Source organism: Hyperolius riggenbachi, chromosome 4 (genome assembly GCF_040937935.1).
Source record: "Hyperolius riggenbachi isolate aHypRig1 chromosome 4, aHypRig1.pri, whole genome shotgun sequence".
Taxonomy (NCBI): domain Eukaryota; kingdom Metazoa; phylum Chordata; class Amphibia; order Anura; family Hyperoliidae; genus Hyperolius; species Hyperolius riggenbachi.
In genome coordinates, this window is record NC_090649.1 from 195,369,493 (window position 1) to 195,394,759 (window position 25,267).

The 25,267-nt window shown below is 44.8% G+C and overlaps 1 protein-coding gene across 4 annotated transcripts in view; it reads left to right on the plus strand.

The window, feature by feature from the left end:
* The window catches only part of FGF12 (fibroblast growth factor 12), a 606,762-nt gene that overhangs the window by 295,745 nt on the left and 285,750 nt on the right, over positions 1 to 25,267 (plus strand). The gene's annotated exons all lie outside the window — the stretch shown is intronic.

Consider the following 25,267-nt stretch of genomic DNA (forward strand, 5'->3'; position numbering starts at 1 on the left):
GCGCTGTGCCCATAAAACACGCCTCTTTAATTCTTCTGGCCCACCCTTGTATCCTATTTACCTCCTTCTCTGCCTCTCAGATCTTACACATGTGCACCTGTGCCGCTTCACTACAGTCCTCAGCAGCAAGATCTGAGAGGCCGTAGCAGGATAGGGTGGGCCAGACAGGTGGAAGAGGCGTGTTTTTTGGGCACAGCGCAATCTCTTTCTTCCATACCCTGAGCGTCCCAGACCTTGCAATGTGAGCGATGAGCTCCCCCCAGCATATGCAGCAACCACTGAATCTCCAGCACCCAGTAATTAATCAGCATATCGCGCATGCGCATTGCATATCAGCATCGCTTATCACCCGGCATCAATGACACACGGCGTATAAGACCACCCCCAACTTTTCAAAAGATTTCTAAGGGTTAAAAAGTAGTCTTATACGCCAGAATATACAGTATGCCTATTTTGGCACTATTAGAGTTATGATTTTAAATGAACATGCATTAGAGAAACACTCAAAGACATTAGGATGACAACCGTGTGCAGCTTTGAATCTGATCAGATCATATTGTCAACAGTACTATTCTTTGCTTTGCGCCAGTAAGAGGTTCATATAGTGGTATAGTTCAGTGTATTTTGTATTATCTCATGTGGTTTAATAAGGAATCTGGGGTACCACCTGGTGGACAGCTCTGCCACTGCAACTTGTGTAAATTTTCCAGGCACTTCCTGTCCTCAGCACCACACATAAGAAACATAACATGATATGCCATAATATCCAAGCTCCAGAGAATATTCACTGAGGGGGTTGTCTTTTAATTATGCTTTGCATTTTAAATATGTCTACAGAAGTCTAATTTAACTCCATTTCAGCGAAAACTGATTTCTGTGCAAACTGCAGTATACCTGTAGCAAAAAAAATAGATTTTTTTTTTTTAATTTTCTTTATTATTTTATTAATTTAGCAAATTATTTTCTGCTATTTGATGACTTATTGCGGAAGACCACCAAGGTAATCATGCATGCCCAGGAATTGCATGGGTTGGTCCACACAGTAGGTAGTTTTTTCGTGAAGGGAAAAAAAAACCTCTAGTGATGTTTGAGAACTGAGATGTTACACGGTGTTCACTTTGGAATGTTATATTTATGTACAGATGAAAGAAACCCTGTAGTGAAATGAGCATACAAGATACCATCGGATACCTAAAAAGTATTCAGCTTTGCTCTGAATTAACTACCTGAAGCTAACAGATGAACATAGCAGCCAGGGATCTTAAAGAGAAACTCCGACCAAGAATTGAACTTTATCTCAACCAGTAGCTGATACCCCCTTTTACTTGAGAAATCTATTCCTTTTCACAAACAGACCATCAGGGGGCGCTGTATGACTGATATTGTGGTGAAACCCTTCCCACAAAGAAATTCCGAGTACGTACTCTTGGCAGTTTCCTGTCTGTGAACCTTGCCGCATTGTGGGAAATAGCTGTTTACAGCTGTTTCCAACTGCCAAAAAAACATGCAGCAGCTACATCACCTGCCAACAGTAAAAATGTCACCATGTAATAAATATCAGAATGTAAATCAGGGATTTATAAGATTTTACAATGGGCAAACACTGACTAAATCATTTATACAAAATTATTGTAAAAATGAAGCACTTTTTTATTACATTATTTTCACTGGAGTTCCTCTTTAAAGTTCCATGTGTCCTATTGCCATAGTCTGCTGGCTGTTCATTCCTAGATGTATGGATGGAGGACAGTCAGTCAAACTGTTTCATCTTCTGTTCTGACCACAGTTCCCAGCATGGCACAATGCCAGTGCTATGCTGCTAAAAAGTGTACAAGCTCGCTATTAGAACAACAAGTAAACTGGATTTGTTCTCCACAAAACTGTAGAGTTGAAAGCTAAACTGTTGTCATTTACACTGGAGTAATGGAGGTGGAGCATAAAAGCTGACAGCCTAGTTGCAGTCTCTCCTTTCTTGGCATGACTCACACATTGTGAGTGGAAGCATGGCTCCCCGACCCTGTCCTCAAGGCCCACCAACAGTACATGTTTTGCAGAAAACCACAAACATGCACAGGTGCGGTAATTAGTGTCTCAGTAGAGCGTGGATTTCCACAAAACATGCACTGTTGGTGGGCCTTGAGGACAGGGTTGGGGAACACTGCGTAAAACATTTTAGGGGAAGCCTCACTGATAAACTCAAATTAGTGTTCCCAAAAAAGTTTAGGGATCTGAGATGAAGGCGCGTAAATTTGACCTTCTTTGCTGCACATTTTGGCTTTTATAATGGCGGCAAAGAAGGGTAAATTTGGGCACCAGGAGGTGGGCGCTCTGTGCCCATTATGCAATGCCGCAATTTGCATTTCTGAAAGCCCCCTGCCGATTCCATTGGACATCTCCGGATGCCAAAATTTACCTTCTTTGCCACATATTGTGGCTTTGCGGCAGAGGTTTAGGAGGGGTGCAGGGTTAGGCAACCCCCCTCCTAGGTTAGGGAGGGCGGTCTTAGGGTTAGGACCCACCAGGGAAAGGTCTTAGGGCTAGGCACCACCAAGGTGAAGGGGGTTTTAGGTTTAGGCACCAACAGGGGGGTTCTTAGGTTTTGGCACCACCAGGGAGGGTCTTAGGGTTAGGCATTGGTAGAGGGAGGGTTCTGTAGGAGAGTAGGGTTAGGTTTAGCCATAGTAAAATATGGGTAAACATTACCGATATTTTACTATTGGAATGCATCAGAAGAATATCGCTCATTTTAGTGATATTCTACGGCAATCCCCTACCCCCTTTCAAAAATGGTTTATGTGCAATGACTAATACAATATGCAGTCACACTGGTCACGTAGGAAGGTGCACTGAACAGGTATGCAGGGATTGGTATTACAAATGTGCAGCTGCCACAGACACAGGTACCGTGAACAGGTGAAGTGACTGGTATATAACACTGCGTGTGGTCACATAGGTAGGTGCACTGAACAGGTATGCAGGGATTGGTATTACACACACACAGGTACCGTGAACAGGTAGTCACTGAATGTGCTAGGCCTGGCAGTGGCACAGTAGGAATTACCAAGGGGTCAGCTGCGACTGAGTGACAGGGCTGTATATGCAACAATTGTCTGTGGGACACACACACGCACACACGCACACAAAAAATAGATCTGCAAGAACAACATTAGCTCTCAAAAGAGCTGTTGAGGGGTGCTTTTTTAGCAATAAGTATCAGCAAGGAGCAAGCTAACAAGCCTAACAAGAGCCTAACTAAGCTTTCCCTAATGTCTCTGCAGCAAGCTCTCCGTTCTTTGATTACTGCAGCCACACGAGTGAGTGAAATGGCCGACGCTGCCTGCCTTTCGAAGCTTCGATTCATTGATTCCCTAGGTAACGAACCTTGGGCCGGGAGCGTGCACGTATGCGTGCGATCGGCCACGGGAGGGCGTGGGAGCTCACATGCGGCCTTTTGGACGTATGCTATACGGCCAAAAGGCCAAAGTGGTTAAGGACTTTTTTAAATATACATGTCATGAGGGTATATTACTGTTGCTTTTGTAAATAAAGGCTTGTAACTATTATTATAATATAAAAGAAAACACTAAGAAAAAGAGACACCTTTATTTCCAAATAAAGTATTATCAGCATACATTTTACTAGGGACACAATTTAAATGTTGTAATAACCGGGACAAATGGGCAAATAAAAGTGTCTGTTTCATCATTAATAGCACATTTTATTTTTAACCACTTAATGACATGTTGACTTATAAAAACGTCCTGCTAGAGCCTCTTAACGGCTCCAGGACGTTTTTATAAGTCAGACAGTGGTGCTGCCGCTGTGCGTGTGCACGTGTGCGCTCCCACGGGTGCGCGTGCATGCTCCCGCGGGTGCACATGCATCCCTGTGCATGTGCACGTGAAAATTGTAAAAGAAAAAACCCACCCAAAAAAAAAATACACCTTTACTTCCAAACGATATATTGTCACCATACTTTGTACTAGAGACATAATTAAAATCTTGTGATAACCAGGACAAATGAGCAGATAAAATGTGTGGGTTTTATGTACAGTAGCAGTGTTTATATTAAAACCATAGGGGATGAAATTGGAGAAATAGTGTATTTTTTCATTTTTTCCTTGTATTTCCCTTTAAAATGCATAGAAAATAAAGTAATTACTGAAAACAAATATCAACTCCAAAAAGCCCAATTTGTGGTGAAAAAAACAAGATATAGATCATTTCATTGTGATTAGTATTGTTTAAGCTATTATTGGCAAATGAAAGGGAAGAGCACTGAAAGGTGAAAATCGCTCTTGTCCGTTAACCAGCCTGGCGTTCTATTAAGATCGCCAGGCTGGCGACAAGACGTCTTTTTTTTTTAATTAAAAAAAAACGATTGCATGCAGCCAAGTGAAAGTTGGCTGCATGAAAGCCCACTAGAGGGCGCTCCTGATGCGTACTTCTGATCGGCTCCGGTGATCAGAAGTAACAAGAAAGGCCGCGATGAGCGGCCCTTTTTGTTTTTCTTTCCTCGTCGCCATGGCCCTGAGCTCGTCCATACCGCCAGGCTGGCTAAGGTAAAAACCACCTTGGGGTAAAGTGGTTAAACAACAATGGCTGAAAGCTGAGAAATGGTGATTTTTTTTTCCCCCTGCAAAATGCATATAAAATTAAATAATTCTCAGCAAAAAGAAAGCCTAGTTTATCCCACAAAAAAAAATAATATATAGATAATTTCAGTGTGATAAGTAGCGATAAAGTTATTGGCGAATGAATGGGAGGAACATGGTGTAAAAATTGCTCTGGTTTTGAAGGGGAAAAAACCTGTGGTACTGAAGTGGTTAAGTTATTTTTGTAGAAGAGAGGTAACAGTTGTCATCTCAAAAGATGTGGTAACTACATGTAAACTGGAGGTGGCGGTATTGCATAAATAGTTACTAACTTCAGCCCAGAACTCTCAGAAATGTTAACCACTTGAGGACCCACCCTTTACCCCCCCTTAAGGACCAGCGCTGTTTGTTGTGATCTGTGCTGGGTGGGCTCTGCAGCCCCCAGCACAGATCAGGGTGCACACAGAGCGATCAGATCGCCCCCCTTTTTTCCCCCCTATGGGGATGATGTGCAGGGGGGTCTGATCGCTCCTGCCTGCAGGCATGTTGCGGGGGGGGGCACCTCAAAGCCCCCCTCCGCGGCGAAATTCCCCCCTCCCTCTCCTACCTTTCCCCCCTGGTGATCCGGGCTGCACAGGACGCTATCCGTCCTGTGCAGCCAGTGACAGGACGTCCCCTGTCACATGGCGGCGATCCCCGGCCGCTGATTGGCTGGGGATCGCCGATCTGCCTTACGGCGCTGCTGCGCAGCAGCGCCGTACAATGTAAACAAAGCGGATTATTTCCGCTTGTGTCTACATTTAGCCTGCGAGCCGCCATCGGCGGCCCGCAGGCTATTCACGGGGCCCCCCGCCGTGAATTGACAGGAAGCAGCCGCTCGCACGAGCGGCTGCTTCCTGATTAATCAGCCTGCAGCTGGCGACGCAGAACTGCGTCGCTGGTCCTGCAGCTGCCACTTTGCCGACGCACGGTATAAGCGTGCAGTCGGCAAGTGGTTAATCTAAGTTTCTGTGTATTCAATTCTATTGCCTTATGTTAATAGTTTTGACTAGACAATGTTGTACTTTATGTCTTTGCCACTTCATGTGTAGGGATAATCCCTAGCCAATTGCATAGTCTATAACAGCCAACAATGTATAAGATATGTTTCTGGAGAGTAGGTATAACAGTAATTATGACTTATGACTTATGGATAAAGCAGGTAGGAGAGTGAAATACAGTCTTTATTTTCTGTGCCATAAGTTTACTCAGATATATGTGAACTTACTGAAACTGTTTTCCTGTACTGTATACTAAGAAATCCGCAGCTCCCGCAAAGTGTAAGCTAGAAGAGGCTCATGTTGTTAATAGTATTCTTGCTATTGTAGTTGCAAAGCATGTTACTACAGTATTTTAAGTAATCCCATGATATAGATTGCAGACGTCAGTGAACAGTTTGGGTGAGAGGGGATGAGAGGATATGTCTAATTGCTAATCTATTGGGAGCTGACACTGGAGCAGGCGCTTAGGGATCCTGACGCAAGGAATCAGTGGAGGACTCATTGCTATGGAGCTTAAGAGTTTAAAAAGTGATCTCTGTAATTATAATAATCAGTTGTCAAGGGAAGATGAATGCTAGTGCCTCTCCCAAATGTTATGCAAAAGACGCAGGCAGCTTGTTAGAAGCAGCACTAAGCTACCTTTCGCAAAGATAGAGACCCTGTTTTCCGGAAAATAAGACCTACCACGAAAATAAGTCCTAGTTACAGTTCATAAAAAAGTCAATTTAGATAGCGCCCAGGCAGCTACAGTATACAATGAAATCAACGGGTAATAGAATGTAACAGGGCAGATAATGTACTGTAGATCCTTTGCCAAGGAAAGTAGAGCCCACTAAAAGAATTGCACCTAAATGGGGTCAGATTTTCTATACGGCACGTGTCTGCAGTGCCTTATGTGAGAGAGGTGGCCCACTGATGTCAGGCACCTCAAGCACTTATACCCTAACCCTTGTCTCATGTCACTAAGGATGTTATGAGACAATGATTAAAGTGTAAGATTTTAAGGACAGTTAGTGACATAAGAAAGGAATTAGCGTTCAGAATATTTTTACTTAGGGGTGTGGCCTGTGTTAAGGGGTGGAGTTTAGGGCGCCAGAATGCTTGTGCCTACAGGCCTCTGAGTTATAAACCTGGCCCTGCACCCAAAACAATAAGGGCTGGGTACCACTACAGATTGCTAATCGCGGTCGCAATTGCTCAGCGTTTTTGCTAGTATTTTGTACAGCGATAATGGCCCTTTGAACTTTTCAACAATGAAACCTTACCAGTTGTTTCCTCAGCCAGATACTGTAAAAATGTTTGCCTTCTATTTACTTTTCAGGACATCAAGTTAAATTTGACTTTCTGTTTGACTGCCTCATTTGCTTTTTAACACTTGCTATTCAGGAAAATAGGAAAGTGACCTCAGACAGTTTTTTAGGTCAGGTTAACACAACCTAATCTTAGAAAAACAATATAGTTACATAGTTATTTTGGTTGAAAAAAGACATACGTCCATCGAGTTCAACCAGTATAAAGTACAACACCAGCCTGCTCCCTCACATATCCCTGTTGATCCAGAGGAAGGCGAAAAGGCATGGTCCAATTAGCCCCTAAAGGGAAAAATTCCTTCCCGACTCCAGATGGCAATCAGATAAAATCCCTGGATCAACATCATTAGGCATTACCTAGTAATTGTAGCCATGGATGTCTTTCAACGCAAGGAAAGCATCTAAGCCCCCTTTAAATGCAGGTATAGAGTTTGCCATAACGACTTCCTGTGGCAATGCATTCCACATCTTAATCACTCTTACTGTAAAGAACCCTTTCCTAAATAAATGGTTAAAACGTTTTTCCTCCATGCGCAGATCATGTCCTCTAGTCCTTTGAGAAGGCCTAGGGACAAAAAGCTCATCCGCCAAGGTATTATATTGCCCTCTGATGTATTTATACATGTTAATTAGATCCCCTCTAAGGCGTCTTTTCTCTAGACTAAATAAACCCAGTTTATCTAACCTTTCTCGATAAGTGAGACCTTCCGTCCCACGCATCAATTTTGTTGCTCGTCTCTGCACCTGCTCTAAAACTGCAATATCTTTTTTGTAATGTGGTGCCCAGAACTGAATTCCATATTCCAGATGTGGCCTTACTAGAGAGTTAAACAGGGGCAATATTATGCTAGCATCTCGAGTTTTTATTTCCTTTTTAATGCATCCCAAAATTTTGTTGGCTTTAGCTGCAGCTGCTTGGCATTGAGTACGATTATTTAACTTGTTGTCAATGAGTACTCCTAAGTCCTTCTCCAAGTTTGATGTCCCCAACTGTATCCCATTTATTTTGTATGGTGCTAGACCATTAGTACGTCCAAAATGCATGACCTTACATTTGTCAACATTGAATTTCATCTGCCATGTATGTGCCCATATAGCCATCCTATCCAGATCCTGTTGCAATATGACACTATCTTCCTGAGAGTTGATGATTCTGCACAATTTTGTATCATCTGCAAAAATAGCAACATTGCTCACTACTGCATCTACTAGGTCATTAATAAATAAATTGAAGAGCACTGGACCCAGAACAGACCCCTGTGGGACCCCACTGCTAACAGTCTCCCATTTTGAGTACGATCCATTGACCACAACTCTTTGTTTTCTGTCCATTAGCCAGTTCCCTATCCATGAACACAGACTCTTCCCCAGTCCTTGCATCCTCAACTTTTGCACCAGACTTTTGTGGGGAACAGTGTCGAAGGCCTTTGCAAAGTCCAAGTATATCACATCTACAGCATTCCCAATATCCATATTAGCATTCACTACCTCATAAAAGCTGAGCATGTTAGTCAAACAGGACCTGTCTTTAGTAAACCCATGTTGATGCTGAGAAATAAGATTATTTTCTACTATGAAGTCATGTATAGTATCTCTTAGTAACCCCTCAAATAGTTTGCATACAACTGATGTTAAACTTACAGGTCTATAATTTCCTGGATCAGATTTTTTGCCCTTCTTAAATAATGGGAAAACGTGGGCTGTACGCCAATCCACTGGGACTCTGCCAGTTGCAAGAGAGTCACAAAAGATAAGATAAAGGGGTTTATCTATAACTGAACTTAATTCCCTTAGGACCCGAGGATGCATGCCATCCGGGCCAGGTGCCTTGTCTATTTTTAATTTATTTAGTCTTGCCTTCACTTCTTCCTGCGTTAAGTATTTAATATTACAGTTAGAAGATTGAGACTCTTCCGCCTCTGTAGTTTGCAACAGTGCTGTTTCTTTTGTGAAGACAGAAGCAAAGAAAGCATTTAATAACTCTGCCTTACTTTGGTCATCCACCATTGAGTTCCCATCCTCATCCTTTAGGAGTCCTATACAGTCAACCTTTCTTTTTTTAGAGTTAATGTACTTGTAAAACTTTTTTGGGTTAGATTTGATATCCTTAGCGATTTGTTTTTCAGCTTCAATCTTTGCCTGCCTAATTTATTTTTTACAATTTTTATTGCACTCCTTATAATTGCTTAGTGCAGCCTCGGTCCCCTCCTGTTTTAAGACCTTATAGGCATTCTTTTTCCTCTTCATTTTATCTTTAACCTTTCTATTCATCCATAGAGGCCTTTTTTATTCCTAGACATTTTGTTTCCATATGGGATATACATACTACAGTATTGATTGAGTATAAGTTTAAAAGCTTGCCATTTCCCTTCAGTGTCTTCCCCTTGTAGTACATTTTCCCAGTTCACCAAACTTAGTGCCTGCCTAATTTGAGTGAACTTTGCTTTTCTAAAATTCATAGTTTTAGTGGTCCCGCTGCCCCGCGGCCTATCAGTCACCAGATCAAACGTTATCATGTTGTGATCACTATTTCCCAAATGTTCTTGAACCTGCACATTTGATACATTATCTGGTCTATTAGAAATGATCAGATCCAGTAACGCATTCCCCCTAGTTGGTTCAGTTACCATTTGAGTCAAGTAATTGTCCTGTAGTGCTGCCAGAAATCTGCTGCTTTTACCAGAATGGTAAAATACTCCAGTCAATGTCTGGAAAGTTGAAGTCGCCCATAATTATGATCTCATTTTTACCTGCAGCTTTTTCAATCTGCTGTAGTAATCGCAGTTCTGCAGCTTCATTAATAAGAGGTGGCCTGTAGCATACCTCTTATTTCTGGGTAATATCTCTCCAGAAAAGCAGGGTTCATTTGCAGTACTGAATGCAGTTAAATAGCCTAAAAATTACTTTTTGTCACTTTATTAACAAATGCAATATACTGTAATTTATATCTATAGAAAAAAATGTTATAAGTAACAAGTATGAAACAATAGCAACAGTATTAAAATAAAAAACGAACATAAAGGAATGAATACCTTAGATATTGGCGACATCTGTCCTTTGTTGTGGATCCAAATGGCACATTTTGAAGCTTGTTCATGTTCACACCCAGGGGTGTAACTAGACTTAAAGAGACTCCGTAACAAAAATTGCATCCTGTTTTTTATCATCCTACAAGTTACAAAAGCTATTCTAATGTGTTCTGGCTTACTACAGCACTTTCTGCTATCACAGTCTCTGTAATAAATCAATGTATCTTTCCCTTGTCAGACTTGTCGGCCTGTGTCTGGAAGGCTGCCAAGTTCTTCAGTGTTGTGGTTCTGCTATGAACTCCCCCTTTCAGGCCCCTCTCTGCACACTGCCTGTGTGATATTTAGATTAGTGCAGCTTCTCTCTGCTCTCTTATCTTTTACAAGCTGGATAAATCGTCCTCTGAGCTGGCTGGGCTTTCACATACTGAGGAAATTCAGACAAGGGCAAAGCTGTTTGCAGGAAGAAAAGAGCAGCCTTAAACTTCAGTGCATGAGAGATGCAGGGGGAAAGAAACACACAAATGATCTCTTGAGATTCAAAAGGAAGGGTGTATACAGCCTGCTTGTGTATGGATGTATTTTGTATGTGTGGACATACTGTACATCAACCTACTTCCTGTTTTGGTGGCCATTTTGTTTGTTTATAAACAAACTTTTTAAAACTGTTTTTAACCACTTTTAATTCGGCGGGGAGCGGCGAAATTGTGACAGAGGGTAATAGGAGATGTCCCCTAACGCACTGGTATGTTTACTTTTGTGCGATTTTAACAATACAGATTCTCTTTAATAGAGCCCCCCTGCAAAAATGATAGCATGGGGCCCCCTTGGTCCCAGAAGCTCATTAGAGGCCACGTGATCAGAAGCCGGCGAATGGCAGCAGAGAGTGTTTTGCTGTGAAGCAGCGCCTGGAAGCATGAAAACAATGACAGACACTCCTGCTACTTGCTACTCTGCATGGCGGGAGGAGGTGGCAAGGGTGGTTTTTGTGAGCGAAAGAGGAGGTTTAGAATCTCCGGCAATTGCAGAGCATAGCTAGAAGCACTCCAGTGGGCTAAAGCCCTTAAAGGACAACTGAAGCGAGAGGGATATGGAGGCTGCCATATTTATTTCCTTTTAAGCAATACCAGTTACCTGGCATCCTGCTGACCCTCTGCCTCTAATACTTTCAGCCATACACCGTGAACAAGCATACAGCAGATTTCTGACATTACTCTCAGATCAGACCAGTTTAGCTGCATGCTTGTTTCTGATGTTCCCCAGACACTACTGCAGCCAAATAGATCAGCAGGGCTGCCAGGCAACTGGTATTTTTTAAAAGGAAAAAATTATGACAGTCTCCATATACTTCTCATTTCAGTTGTCCTTTCACAATTGTGTTTGTTCACATTTTGTGTTTGTTCACAGTTGAACCAAGTCTGCAGAAAGTGTATATTCTGCTGCATGTAAATTAGGCGTAGCAGCAACAGTGTGAATGCTACCTTCACCATGCACTCTCCATAGTGCAGCCATGTATCCACCATGTAGTGTGTTTCTGGCCCATGCTGGGTATGTGTGACAGCCTGCATTATCTATTAATTTCCATGTATAAGGCTATAATCCTTTCATTGGAACAGCTGACAGCAGGCTTCAAAATTCACCTCTGAAGATGGATGCACTCACCCATGTCCATAAGCAATTACTATGTTAAATATCCTATCTAGCTATAGATAGTAGGATTGTTTACATGTACATTCTAATAATAGGCTAAAGAGTTTCCATTTTCCATAAATATATAGATATGGAGGCTGCCATATTTCTTACCTTATAAACCATGCAAATTGCCTGGCAGTTCTGCTGATCCTCTGCCACTAATACACTTTGCCATAGACCCTAAACAAGCCTGCAGATCAGATGTTGGGCTGACGTTTGACTGGATTTGCCACATGCTTGTTTCAGGTAAGTAATTCGGACACTACAGATTCATTAAAGATCAGCAGGACGCCAAGCAACTAGTATTGTTTAAAAGGAAATAAATATGGCAGCCTCCATATCACTCTCACTTTAGGTGTACTTTTAAGTAATACTATACTTGCTTTTGTCTTTTTTTTTTCTGGTGTGCTACGTCCATAGGATGCAGTATATTGCCACAGGTATTGAACACCCCAAATATGAGATGAGATAGCACCAGTGCCTTCTCAGGCTCTGCTAGGACTGTTCAGGGTCATGGACCCCAGACGGAAGCAGGAGATTTGGGCGCATGAGACAAGTGGACAAAAAGGGCGCCCCATTCACTCCCATTATAAATATCGTTTAATAGGCGCCGAACAGGGAAAAAAGGGCGCCGGAGATAAATAACGTTTTACAAACGGCGCACGGAGATTTTTAATGTTTTTATAACTGTGCTTGTGATGATTTACGTTTAGAAAATGCACCCGTGACTAATAACGTTTATAAAAATACTAAACATATTTAACCTATTTAACTAAAACATTATTTAAGATTTTATCCCTTACTGTTTGTAAAACATTATTATTCACAAAATAAAGCGATCAGTACCTAACGTAAATTGCAATATATCTTTTACAATCACTATTTGTAAAACATTTCTAAAACATTATTATTCACCCCCAAAAAAATGATTTAAATTTTTTTATTTAAATTTTTAATTTATTAATGTTTGTAAAACATTATTATCCATAGGGGGTCTTAGGTTTAGGCACCTCCAGGGGGGTCTTAGGTTTAGGCAGCACCAGGGGGGTCTTAAGTTTAGGCACCACCAGGGGGTCTAGGGGTTAGGGATAGGTACAGGGAGGGCTTTGGGTGGTTCGTTTTAGGCACCACCAGGGGAGTCTTAGGTTTAGGCACCACTAGGGGTCTTAGGTTTAGGCACCACCAGGGGGGTCTTAGGTTTAGGCACCACCAGAGGGGTCTTAGGTTTAGGCACCACTAGGGGGGTCTTAGGTTTAGGCACAACCAGGGGGTCTTAGGTTTAGGCACCACCAGGGGGTCTTAGGTTTAGGCACCACCAGTGGGCTCTTAGGTTTAGGCACCACCAGGGGGGGTCTTAGGTTTAGGCACCACCAGGGGGTCTAGGGGTTAGGGATAGGTACTGGGAGGGTTTTGTGTGAGAGTAGGGTTAGGTATAGTTTTAGTACAATTTTAATAATACTACTCAACAGTTATTATGAATGTACTGATATTAATGTCATTGTTATAAACAATATTTTCACATTTTATTATAATAATAAACGATAAATCAAGATTATTCATAACAATATAAAATTATAATGTTTAAACAAATATTACTGTTTTTTTAACAAACGTAATTATAAGTTTCAGTTTACAAACAGGGAAGATTAACGGTTTAAGAATTGCGATTTCATACACATTATTTAATGATTTATAAATTGTTAAAACACTATTTGTAAACGAAATTCTACACATTGGCGTCAATTCACCAGAGGTTACCAACCTATTTATCTCTTGGGAGGTAATTTACCTCCTGTGATATCTCCAAATAGCAATTCTATAGAAGTATAGGGGAAAATATCTACAGAGAGAAATGCAAGAGATAAATGTAAGATAAGTATGAGATAAATAAGTGATAGTTAGTAGTTAGTTTTTCTCCAAATCAGAATTCACCAGGGAATAAAGGGGGTGTGGCCATTTGTTATTTTTTCATCTCTTTATCCCCTGAATGAACCTGGAGATATTGTGGTTTTCACACAGCAGCTGCTGCTGTGGAAGATGGAGCCTTTTGAGCTTATTCTGTTAGGCCTGGTGCACACCAAAAACCGCTAGCAGATCCGCAAAATGCTAGCAGATTTTGAAACGCTTTTTCTTATTTTTCTGTAGCGTTTCAGCTAGCATTTTGCAGTTTTGTGAAGCGTTTTTGGTGTAGTAGATTTCATGTATTCTTACAGTAAAGCTGTTGCTGAACAGCTACTGTAACAAAAACCACCTGGCAAACCGCTCTGAAGTGCCGTTTTTCAGAGCGGTTTGCGTTTTTCCTATACTTAACATTAAGGCAGAAACGCCTCCGCAATCCAAAATCTGCAGCAACCCGGGAGTATGTGTTTCTGCAAAACGCCTCCCGCTCTGGTGTGCACCAGCCCATTGAAATACATTACCCAAGTGTATCCGCAGCCGCAAGCGGATCGCAAAACGCAGCCGAACCGCTCTGGTGTGCACTAGGCCTTAGAGCTTGCTTCTATTATGAGGAGACGAAGGCGCAGGAGGAGGGTCTGTTTAAATCGCCCCTCGTATTTTTCGTGAGAGAACAGTTCTTGATAATTTTACTGAAGAAGTTCAGACTCACTCGTGATATGATTTATGATATGATCCGGCAGTAAAAGGCGGGAATACTCTGGTCAGGTAGTGGTAAAACTCCGCCTCCTACCCACAATGCTTCACTTTCAAGCTTACAGAGAGGAAAAGTATCCCATGTAAATCATTAATACCGATTACCTAACTCTCTGCTTTCTCACACTTTCCTCATTCATATCTCTCCATTATCCCCTGCTATCAAACACTTTTCTCTCTGTCCTCTCACACTGGTGAATTGACTCCAGAGTGTTAAAATACCTCATAAGATATACTACCTACCTTTTTTCTCTTAGTAAATCCTCTCTGGTGAATTGACGCCAATATTTTTATAAACGATAATACTGCTTATCGTTTACACCACGCGCCCTTTTTTCCCGACGCCCTTTTTTGATGTACGCCCCCAGACATGTGTAAATACTGTATGACTGAGCACTACAGTAAACATCATGTACACCCATGATTCTGTACTCATACAGGTTATTTTGCATATTTAGAGATGACAAACTGCTTGGTTTTGTAGCCCGCAAACCATACCAAAACAACTTTAAAACTAAATAGAAAACAGCATACAAACACTGTATGCTGTTCCGGACATTTTTAAAAAGACAAACTAGATCACATTATAACACTTACAATACACAGTAGCCTAACACGGCAGTAATATACTGAGAGTATCAGTTTCAGTACTGCAGCCTTTACTGGAGCCTTTGTGGCTGGAAGCAGAAACATATGCAGGACATGACATGTATGACACATGCCCTGGGCATCTGCTGTTCTTTTAAAAAGACAGAGTGCACATGCATTGCACTAATAGTGCCCATACATGGTACAAGTTTTTATTGTACCATGTATAGGCATCATTACTGTATATGGTGTTCCCTATACAGCTCTTCTAAGCTTTGCAAGGCTTGCCAGAGCTGGCAGTGCCAGGCCTGTATATATTCTTTTCTCCCTGCCCCCAGCATCATGTGACATGGGGGGTGGGAACAAAGTGCATGTTGGATTCTTGAGAGATGGAGGAGAAAATGGCTGCAGAAAGCCAAGTAAATTTATTTGTCAGACTGATAGAGGGGGCTGCACGGGTACATTATAACAGGGGCGCCATTATTACAGAGAGAAGACTATAACATGGACACAAAACAGAGGGGGCACTACTATTATAAAAGCGGGAGGACTATAACAAGAACACTCTTATAACTATTTTTACAGGTTGCCCAGCAAGCTCATGGTGAACCAGAACTCATAGTGTGTAAGGGGCTAAAAAGTAGAGGTGTACCGAACGGTTCGCCGGCGAACGGTTCCAGGCGAACATTGGGGGTTCGCGTTCGCCTGCGCCAGGCAAACTTTTCCGGAAGTTCGATTCGCCCCATAATGCACTATGAGGGTCAACTTTGACCCTCTGCATCACAGTCAGCAGGCACATTGTAGCCATTCAGGCTACAGTAAGCCCTGGAGCCCCACCCCCCCCCCTTTTATAAGGCAGCCTCCGGCGGCCATTACAGTCACTCGTGTGCCTGCTAGAGAGAGGAAAGGGACAGCTGTTGCAGACTTTTTCTCTTAGGGACAGATTAGTTAGGTTCTAGGCTGCTTTGCTTGTTCCTGACTGATTAATATTGCTTTTAAAGCACCCAGCAACAGCTCTTTTCAGAGCTCAACCTGTACATTTTTTTTTTTTCTGACACTTTTGTTGCATGCACAGCCTTGCTAATTGATAGTGTGTGTGCCACTGCCAGCAGCCCAGCACATTCAGTGACTGACTGCCTGTGTGTGTGACAGGGAGCTGCATATTGTACTACCCAGTACTGCATATACCCCAGTACCTGTTGTGTTTACTTAACCCACCTCATCACTGCATATACCTAGCTTTGTGTTGAGTGAACCCAGCTCACTGCATCTAACTACCCAGTACCTGTTGTGTTTACTTAACCCACCTCATCACTGCATATACCTAGCGTTGTGTTGAGTGAACCCAGCTCACTGCATCTAAGTCTAACTACCTGTTGTGTTGAGTGAGAACCCACCTCACTGCATCTTAAGTACCTTTACTGTATACTGTTCAGTGAACCCAGCTCACTGCATCTAACTACCCAGTACCTGTTGTGTTTACTTAACCCACATCATCACTGCATATACCTAGCGTGGTGTTGAGTGAACCCAGCTCACTGCATCTAACTACCTGTTGTGTTGCGTGTGAACCCACCTGGCCACCTCACTGCATCTAACTACCTGTTGTGTTGAGTGAGAACCCACCTCACTGCATCTTAAGTACCTTTACTGTTGAGTGAACCCAGCTCACTGCATCTAACTACCCAGTACCTGTTGTGTTTACTTAACCCACCTCATCACTGCATATACCTAGCCTTGTGTTGAGTGAACCCAGCTCACTGCATCTAATTACCTGTTGTGTTGAGTGTGAACCTACCTGGCCACCTCACTGCATCTAACTACCTGTTGTGTTGAGTGAGAACCCACCTCACTGCATCTTAAGTACCTTTACTGTTGAGTGAACCCAGCTCACTGCATCTAACTACCTGTTGTGTTGAGTGAGAACCCACCTCACTGCATATAGCTAGCATACCCCCGAGATGGACAAAATGGACAAACCAGGTAAAGGAAGAGGTAGAGGCAGACCCAGAGGAAGGCCACCAGGCACCGGCAGGTCTGTGGCTGTGCGAGGTGGTGTTGCTGTGATTTCATGCGGACCTGCCCCAAAATACAGTGCTCAGAAGAAGGCACGTGCCATCAGTTCCCAAAATCGTGAGGAGGTGATTGAGTATTTAACACAGAACACCTCATCTTCCGCAGCCACCAGCGCTACAACAAGCACCACATCCGCTGCATTTGACACTTCGCAGGAGTTATTTGGTGGTGGTGGTGAAATCACTGATTCCCAGCCACTACTGCAACAACAACAAGAAGGCGCAGGTACACCACCTCATACGTCTGAGTTAGGTGGCGATAGTATGGATGTAACGTGTGTGGATGGGGATGATGGTGGACCACCTGAAGTTGGTGCACTTGAGGAGGTGTCTGAGGAAAGCGCAGCTGGCCAGGAGGATTATGATGACGATTATACGGATACCACATATGTTCCCGGTAGAGGAGATGACCAGGGGGACAGTTCAGAGGAGGAGTCAGAGAGGAGTAGGAGGAGACGACTCCATGATAGAAGCAGAGGGAGCTCGTCCTCAGAAACAGCTGGGGGCAGTGTCCGGTGCCATGTATCGCCAGCTATGGCCAGGGAGCACACATGCCCTTCAACGTCAGCTGCTGCTGATGCCACTGTAGCGCCATCAGCCCAGGGGGGCTCAGCGGTTTGGAAATTTTTTCACGTGTGTGTCTCAGATCGGAGCAAAGCCATCTGTTGTCTCTGCCAGCAAAAATTGAGCCGTGGAAAGGCCAACTGTCACGTAGGGACAAGTGCTTTACGAAGGCACCTGGAGAGAAGGCACAAACAGCTATGGCAAGAACACCTGAGGAAAAGAAGCACCCCTCAAAAGACAAGCAGCGGAGAACAACCGTGGCAGCAAAAATTGAGCCGTGGAAAGGCCAACTGTCACGTAGGGACAAGTGCTTTACGAAGGCACCTGGAGAGAAGGCACAAACAGCTATGGCAAGAACACCTGAGGAAAAGAAGCACCCCTCAAAAGACAAGCAGCGGAGAACAACCGTGGCAGCCGTCACAGGGGGCTTCTGCTGCTCCACGTTCCCATGGTATTGTTCGTGGCTGGGGGGGAGGAAGAATGGATACACTTTTAAACAATTTAAAAATACAACCATCTAAACTTTCAAACAATTTAAAAATACAACCATCTAAACTTTCAAACTATTTAAAAATACAACCATCTATCATTTTCAAAAAATTTAAAAAAAGGGCAAAAAAACTTGCCCTCCGTAAAACATTCTTGGCAAATGCTTTCGACTTGGTTTGTCTTCCGCTGGCTCAAGGGTCCATCTGACCACAGATGCCTGGTCTGCAAAGCACGGTCAGGGCAGCTACAGCATGGGTCTCAGCAGGCTCCCACTTCGGGCCGCAATCCAACCTTCATTCCCCGCGGTGACAATGGCAGACTTGCCCTCCATAACGGATTCCCGTTAAAGGATTTAAAGTTAATTCATTTCAAATACACAGCAGGGCCTCGAAAGTCCGCCTCCTGTATTGTTATTTTTGATCACTACCTCGGGGCGGGCGTGCATGCCTACCTGCTGCCCTCCTTGGATGTGTAGTGGTAGCCGTTTCTCAGGCTCCACACCGGATTCCATCCCTCATTTCCCGGCCATTACCCGGGGTCACAAATGACAGACTTGCCCGCCTCCATATGATTCTCGTGAAAGGAATGTGGTGTCATCTTTGCCCGCCATAACTGGTTCTCGTTAAAGGATTTAAAGTACATTCATTTCAAATACACAGCAGGGCCTCGAAAGTCCTCCTCCTGTATTGTTATTTTTGGTCACTACCTCGGGGCGGGCGGGCGTGCATGCCTGCCCGCTGCCCTCCTTGGATGTGTAGTGGTAGCCGTTGCTCAGGCTCCACATCGGATTGAAACCTCTCATTCCCCGGCCATTACCCGGGGTCACAATGGCAGACTTGCCCGCCTCCACAGGATTCTCATTGTAGCGGTACTGACTACTGAACAAGTACACAGCAAGTAGAAAATGTAAATTAAAAACAAAACATAAGCTTTTTAACAATGCCATGGAAAGTTGAGAAGGAAGTCACACATTACCTGACATCACTGAGTGAGGAAGAGCAATCACGCCATGTTGCGCAGTAGTCCAGCATGGCTGTCACTACACAAACAGCTGTTTGCGGTGCGTTACACAGTGAGTTTGGTGTGTCAGTGTGAAGCAGTACTCTAATTACACTCCCTGTTTGATGTATACACATGCAAGATGTTTGAAAGCACGTTAGGCCTGCAATTTAGCATTCAATGTGATTTCTGCCCTTAAAACGCTGCTTTGCGTCACATCCAGATTTTTCACCGGGACTTTTGGCATGTATCCCACTCCGCCATGCCCCCCTCCAGGTGTTAGACCCCTTGAAACATCTTTTCCATCACTTTTGTGGCCAGCATAATTTTTTCTATTTTTCAAAGTTCGCCTCCCCATTGAAGTCTATTGCGGTTCGCAAATTTTTCCGCGAACCGAACCTTCTGCGGAAGTTCGCGGACCCGGTTCGCGAACCAAAAATCGGAGGTTCGCGACATCTCTACTAAAAAGGACCAAAATGCCCTCTTACTAAAATGCTGTGCAAAACAGAACTTTGCCTTCTTAACTACTTGCCGACCGCGTCACACCGCAGCCCCAGGACCGCCTAATGCCGTAAGGTCCTGCAGGCCTGTTTTGCAGGCGCTTGGTAGGCGGAGCTCCGACCCATCTTTAGTCTCCCAGCGGCGATCGCTACTAAGAGACTGTTAGACGGTGAAACCGCCGTCTAATTACCATCTAATTACCCCGTACAGTGCTGTACTGGGGACAGCCGCGTCACACGGCTGTCCCCTCTGTAGCTGCAGAAGTGATCCGCTGTCATAGGCTGAAGCCTATGACAGCTGATCATGCTGATTGGCTGGCAGGGAGAGGGAGGGAAGGGGGAGTAAAAAAATAAATAAATGGTAAAATGTATTCAAAAAAATAATAAATATTTGTAAAAAAAAAAATGAACATCTGGGGGGCGATCAGACCCCACCAACAGAAAGCTCTGTTGGTGGGTAAAACAAGGAGGGGGGGGGGGATCACTTGTGTGCTGAGTTGGACGGCCCTGCAGCGAGGCCTTAAAGCTGCGGTGTCGTGACCTATTTGTTAAAGAAAGGCCTGGTCTTTGGGAGGGGGGGGGGGTTAACACTGTGGTCTTCAAGTGGTTAAAACAGATGGTACAACTAACTAGCTGACACATCATTGCATTCCAGCAGCTCTTAATATATCTTATAATAGAATGCACTGGCATAGTTCCACCCCAACACATTATGCAGTCAGTATATACTAAACAGTCCCAGGACGCATCAATCTTTATTTTTCAATAATACATAATCTTCTTGATTGCAGTCGTGAAATGTAGACAGTTCATACAAGGATCCACTATAAGCTGCCTGACGTGTTTCATGGCCAAAAACCGCTTCCTCAGAGGCGAGCTATCCACAGTGATTGGCAAGATAATAAAAAACCAACAGCTCTGCAGGTGTGATTTGCTTTGAGGGACAACAAAGGGCTGATCTACATATTCAGCAGTGATGCATTGTGGGAGACATCATATACTCACTCTTACCTGAATAATCGCAAATACCTTCTGTTTTAAGAAGGCAAATTTCTTGTTATAACAATAGAGGATATATAACAGAATGCACACTGTAATAGAGGGGAGATTATAACACAGGGCCACTATAACAGAGGGGGGCTTTATAAAAAAAAAAAGTCACTATTTTAGGGGCACAGTGACAAAGAGAGTACTACTACTTAGTGTTGGGCGAACAGTGTTCGCCACTGTTCGGGTTCTGCAGAACATCACCCTGTTCGGGTGATGTTCGAGTTCGGCCGAACACCTGACGGTGCTCGGCCAAACCGTTCGGCCATATGGCCGAACTAAGAGCGCATGGCCGAACGTTCCCCGAACGTTCGGCTAGCGCTGTGATTGGCCGAACGGGTCACGTGGTTCGGACCCGAACGCGCTCTGATTGGCCGAACGGTCACGTGGTTCGGGTAAATAAATACCCGAACCACGTCATATCTCCGCCATTTGTCTGTGGGTTTAGCTTTGGGTAGGCAGGCAGGGTAGTTCGCGCTCCAGCCACGCTAGCCAGGGTCCCCCCTGTCATTGTGTCACTGCTGGGAACAGTAGTACACCGCTTGCTCAGCCACACTATATAGCATTCTGTTTACTGCCACTCTGTGTACCTCGCTCAGCCACACTATATAGCATTCTGTTTACTGCCACTCTGTGTCTGCTGGGAATAGTAGTACACCGCTTGCTCAGCCACACTATATAGCATTCTGTTTACTGCCACTCTGTGTACCTCGCTCAGCCACACTATATAGCATTCTGTTTACTGCCACTCTGTGTCTGCTGGGAATAGTGGTACACCGCTCGCTCAGCCACACTATATAGCATTCTGTTCACTGTTCTGTGTCTGCTTGGAATAGTGGTACACCGCTCGCTCAGCCACACTATATAGCATTCTGTTTACTGTTCTGTGTCTGCTGGGAATAGTGGTACACCGCTCGCTCAGCCACACTATATAGCATTCTGTTTACTGTTCTGTGTCTGCTGGGAATAGTGGTACACCGCTCGCTCAGCCACACTATATAGCATTCTGTGCACTGTTCTGTGTCTGCTGGGAATAGTGGTACACCGCTCGCTCAGCCACACTATATAGCATTCTGTTCACTGTTCTGTGTCTGCTGGGAATAGTGGTACACCGCTCGCTCAGCCACACTATATAGCATTCTGTTTACTGTTCTGTGTCTGCTGGGAATAGTGGTACACCGCTCGCTCATCCACACTATATAGCATTCTGTTCACTGTTCTGTGTCTGCTGGGAATAGTGGTACACCGCCCGCTCAGCCACACTATATAGCATTCTGTTCACTGTTCTGTGTCTGCTGGGAATAGTGGTACACCGCTCGCTCAGCCACACTATATAGCATTCTGTTCACTGTTCTGTGTCTGCTGGGAACAGTAGTACACCGCTCGCTCAGCCAGAGTATATAGCATTGTGTTTACTGCCACTCTGTGTACACCGCTCAGCCAGACTATATACCATTGTTTACTGACACTCTGTGTACACCGCTCAGCCAGACTATATACCATTGTTTACTGACACTCTGTGTACACCGCTCAGCCAGACTATATACCATTGTTTACTGCCACTCTGATTCTGCTGGGAACAGTAGTACACCGCTCGCTCAGCCAGACTATATAGCATTGTGTTTACTGCCACTCTGTGTACACCGCTCAGCCAGACTATATACCATTGTTTACTGACACTCTGTGTACACCGCTCAGCCAGACTATATACCATTGTTTACTGAAACTCTGTGTACACCGCTCAGCCAGACTATATACCATTGTTTACTGCCACTCTGATTCTGCTGGGAACAGTAGTACACCGCTCGCTCAGCCAGACTATATACCATTGTTTACTGACACTATATAGCAGACTATATAGCATTGTGTGTACACCGCTCAGCCAGACTATATACCATTGTTTACTGACACTCTGTGTACACCGCTCAGCCAGACTATATACCATTGTTTACTGCCACTCTGATTCTGCTGGGAACAGTAGTACACCGCTCGCTCAGCCAGACTATATACCATTGTTTACTGACACTCTGTGTACACCGCTCAGCCAGACTATATACCATTGTTTACTGCCACTCTGATTCTGCTGGGAACAGTAGTACACCGCTCGCTCAGCCAGACTATATACCATTGTTTACTGACACTCTGTGTACACCGCTCAGCCAGACTATATACCATTGTTTACTGCCACTCTGATTCTGCTGGGAACAGTAGTACACCGCTCGCTCAGCCAGACTATATACCATTGTTTACTGACACTATATAGCAGACTATATAGCATTGTGTGTACACCGCTCAGCCAGACTATATACCATTGTTTACTGACACTCTGTGTACACCGCTCAGCCAGACTATATACCATTGTTTACTGCCACTCTGATTCTGCTGGGAACAGTAGTACACCGCTCGCTCAGCCAGACTATATACCATTGTTTACTGACACTCTGTGTACACCGCTCAGCCAGACTATATACCATTGTTTACTGCCACTCTGATTCTGCTGGGAACAGTAGTACACCGCTCGCTCAGCCAGACTATATAGCATTGTGTTTACTGCCACTCTGTGTACACCGCTCAGCCACACTATATAGCATTGCGTACTCTGCCAGTCAGTGTGTATATTGCTGGGATCAGTAATACTCCACTCACCGTCAACCACTATATGAGCTCAACATGAGTTCCCCAGAGACCTCCGCTGTGAGCAGCACTCCCAACAACAGCAACAGCCAACGCCCCACGCAAGCTATAACATCCACCCCAGCAGCCAGTGGTCAGCAGCAGCCCTCCCCGGAGGAGAACGTTGTGTCCATCAGTCCGTCGCCAGAGCGATTAATGAGGGCTGCCATTGAGGAGATGATGGGGCCTGATGTGGAGGAGGAGGTCTGGCTCAGGCCAGCATCCCAAGTTAATGTTGAGGACGATGAGGGGTCTGTGTCTGGGGATGTTGGGGTGGCAGAGGTGGTGGGTGGGTCAGACTCAGGAGAAGAGTTGTATGATGAGGATGATGATCGGGACCATCTGTATGTGCCTCAGAGTCCGACCCCGGAAAACATGTTGTATCGTGTGTTTAGGTACTAAAATCTGCGTTCCCTCCCAGTAGTGTTGGGCGAACAGTGTTTGCCACTGTTCGGGTTCTGCAGAACATCACCCTGTTCGGGGTGACTATATAGCAGACTATATAGCATTGTGTTTAATGCCACTCTGTGTACACGGCTCAGCCACACTATATAGCATTGTGTTTACTTCCACTCTGTGTCTGCTGGGAACAGTAGTACACCGCTCACCCGCCACTGTATAGCATTGTGCTCTGTGTCACTGCTGACAATAGTGGTACACCGCTCACCCACCACTGTATAGCATTTCTGTACTGCCACTGTACTGCTGCCAGTCAGCGTGTACTTTAAGGATAAGTGAAATGAGGAAGAAATCCGGTGAAAGAGGGAGGGGCAAGGGAAGAGGTGTTTCCCCTGACGGTTCACGTACAGGCCACAGGGGAGCACCCAAGAAAACCCACTCAATACTGCCCATGTTGTCCAGGACAACAACCCTCACAGATCCAAAAGAACAGGACCAGATAATTACTTGGATGACCTCTCAAGCGTCCAGCAGTGGGTTAAGCAGCACCAGCACATCACGCACGAGGTCCGAGTCCTCAGCCAGTTAAAGTCTGGGCTTTCTTTGAAGACTGCACTGAGGATGTTACCATGGCGATTTGCAAGGTGTGCAAGACCCGCCTGAGCAGGGGGAAAAGTATTAACAACCTCTCCACCACCAGCATGAGCCGCCACATTCTATCCAAACATCCCACTCTGTGGGCAAACGCGGCAGGACAGGGTACCACCAGCAACACTGCCTCCCTTGGGTTCACCAGACTCACCACCAGACCCGCCTCAGCAGCAGCAGTAGCCCAGCCATTGCGTGGTTCACAACATTCACAAACATCAGACGATGCTGACACTGTCACTTTCCGGACTAGTGCTCTTGAGGTCTCCCAGTGTTCATCAAACACAACAACCAACAGCCCTTCGGTGTGCAGCGCTACGGTTGAGTTGTCTGTCTCTGAGATGTTTGAGCACAAGAGGAAATTGCCAGCAAATGACCCCCGGGCCGTGGCAGTAACAGCCAGCCAACATAGCCAAGCTTCTGGCCTGCGAAATGCTGCCATATCGAGTGGTGGAGACAAACAGCTTCAAGGGCATGATGTCAGTGGCCATCCCACGTTACGTTGTTCCCAGCCGCTACCACTTTGCGCGCTCTGCAGTGCCTGAGTTGCATGAGCACGTGGTCAGCTAAATAACCCGAAGCTTGAAGAATGCCGTTGCCTGCAAGGTTCACCTCACCACTGACACCTGGACGAGTGCGTTCGGCCAGGGTCGATACATCTCCCTTACCGCGCACTGGGTGAACCTTGTGGAGCCTGGCAGCGATTCCTCACCTGCTACGGCGCGGGTGTTGCCCACGCCGCAAACAGCTGGATAACAACAGCAGCACCTACCTCTCTGACTCCTTCTCCTCCAACGCATCTCAAAGCTGTACCTCATCCGGAAATGCTAACCCAGCACCAGCAGCAGTAGGATCGTGGAAGCAGTGCAGCACAGCTGTTGGCATGCGTCAGCAAGCGTTGCTGAAGCTGATCTGCCTTGGGGATAAGCAGCACACAGGGGAGGAAATTTGGAGGGGAATAAAGGAACAG